Consider the following 2,500-nt stretch of genomic DNA (forward strand, 5'->3'; position numbering starts at 1 on the left):
GAACTTTCAGAACCATTATATAAAGACTATATATATATATAATGATATAAATAAATTCAAATCCTGCTCTCTAAGTTGAGAGAATTTTCAGAATTGTTAATTGTGAATTTGATATCTAGAATTAAAAGATTAAAAACCATGTACAATCAATTAGTTAAATTCTAGTAAATTACAATAAAAATAAGAATATTTATGCTCCCTAGTATAGTTTTCTTGTTATTACCTTCGTGAAACTAACCTAACGCAATACTTACGTGGTAACACATTCAAAAGTACTCATGTGATTACCGTTATCTATATAAGAAAAAGTAATCTCCAAACCACAGTTAATTGTCACTTGAATAAGGGGATTGGTGTATCATGAAATTTCTAAGGAATAAACTAACAGAAATGAGTTATGCTAAGTTCCTTTGACAATAGAAAAAAAAATAAATAATAATAATAATAATAATAATAATAATAATAATAATAATAATACTAATAATAATAATATGGTATACAATGCATTTAGCAATACGATAAACGTCTTTCCAATGTTCAGGAAGAAAATAATTCCCGACTTGAAATCTATTTGATTCTCTCTAGTCTCTATTGATTCCTGGAGACTTCCAAGGAGACCCTAAGGTTCCTACCCAATTTATGCTGTGGATATTAACTAATAAAAATGTCCATTCAAAGACTGGGGCTAATGAAAACGTAGGAAATTAAACTGTTGAGGAATTAAGTCCCTTAAGATCCGATCAAGTGTCTTAATGATTTAATGCAGCCACCGTCAGTAATTTGTTTGAATCCGAGAATTGAGAATCCAATTAGGGAAATGGTCTTCAATTAGGAGGGAATCATATTTTATATATTAAAGTATTCGGAGTATTAGATTACACATAGACATATACAGAAATACAGTCCCTCGTATCTATGTATGCTTTTATGTATGGTAATAGTCATAGAAATATCTGTTGAAGATGTAAGTAGAGATTACAATTTGAGTTGTGGTACAGAAGCGAATGTGTTATTGAGATACCAAGATTTGTAAGGTATATCTGGACCCGGGAAAGACCCCCCCCCCCCCCCCCCCATGAATAAATCAGACGACTCGTTGTGTCAAAGTATACAGAGAAATAAACCAGGTGCGACTAACAATTATAGGGGAGTAACATTTTTTAAAAGAAGGTTTTGGTTAAGATAGGAAGGAATATGATATCATTAATCATATTTTTCTTTTTTCTTATGTAACAATAGATAATCACAAGCCATTTTGAAAGCTGTAAAATACCATCTGACCTCGTTATAGAAAACAATGTTCTCGATTTATAACAAAAGAAATTTATTATATCTCTTATGTTTCCAGATAGGTTTTTAAAACCTTTTCCGGGTCTTCTTTATTTTAGAGAATTAAAGAGCGCATAAAATATCTATAAATCAGTACATCATGCAAATATCTGTTTTTACCTTTTCAATGTGGGAAAATCTAAATTTTTAAAATCATAACAATAACGGCTAGTATAAAAAACCATAAGAAGAAAAATAGGATGAAAAAAACTACTACTACCACTACTACTACTACTACTACTACTACTACTACTACTACTACTATAAGCCCTTGGTCTTACAGCTTGCTGCTTTGCCAACTAGGATTATATTTTAGCTGATAATAATAATAATAAAAATAATAATAATAATAATAATAATAATAATAATAAGAAGAAGAAGAAGAAGAAGAAGAAGAAGAAGAAGAAGAAGAAGAAGAAGAAGAAGAAGAAACATTATAAGTTAAAAATGTGATACAAAAAACATACAAAAGAAAAAAAAAATTCCCAAAAGAATATCTACCTTTGTGATAATTGGTTAGACCACGCATCTGGGCCAAAGTTCAAATTCCGGAGTTATCTTTTTTTCCACCCTCACGAGAGCACGAGAGGTAAAATAAATCACGAAAGGAAAGGAATAAAAATGCTATTGGGCATCGATTACTGATTCTATTATGCTACTTTTTTTTCCCCTTGACCCGGGGTATTGATGGAAAGATTATATACCACGAAATTGATATAGAGATATGAATCGTTAATTGGACAAAATACATATCTTTCGTTTTTAAAGGTTAAAAGGTCGCTCATCACTGGCAGCAGCAAGGGATAGTGATAATGTCCTAGAGACTGACCATATGTACATATGATCAGCGCCACAGCTCCCTCTTGTGACGGTGCAGAGAGAAGGTTGTGAACTCAAAGGCAGGATGCAATCAACTGAGTTAATTTATTATGGAACACTCTCCTTTATATACAAAACCTCAAGGCAACAGGAAATTACATGTTCGAGAAAATGACAATGTTACATAGGCGACACGCAGACATGTTTATTCTGGTTCTTTTTAGTGCGAGGGAAGAGCGAATATACAAGCATAATATATTCAAAAGGAATTATGTACAATTGTGTGACACATGGTTGGTACACTCTCAACCCAAGTTAGGACCAAGGAGTGCCAGGCATGGCTAATGATGAC

At 32.0% G+C, this 2,500-nt stretch overlaps 1 protein-coding gene across 1 annotated transcript in view; it reads left to right on the plus strand.

Annotated features, from left to right (window-relative positions):
- The window catches only part of slo (calcium-activated potassium channel slo), a 608,128-nt gene that overhangs the window by 89,123 nt on the left and 516,505 nt on the right, over nucleotides 1-2,500 (plus strand). The gene's annotated exons all lie outside the window — the stretch shown is intronic.

This window comes from Palaemon carinicauda, chromosome 19 (assembly GCF_036898095.1).
Source record: "Palaemon carinicauda isolate YSFRI2023 chromosome 19, ASM3689809v2, whole genome shotgun sequence".
NCBI classification, from domain to species: domain Eukaryota; kingdom Metazoa; phylum Arthropoda; class Malacostraca; order Decapoda; family Palaemonidae; genus Palaemon; species Palaemon carinicauda.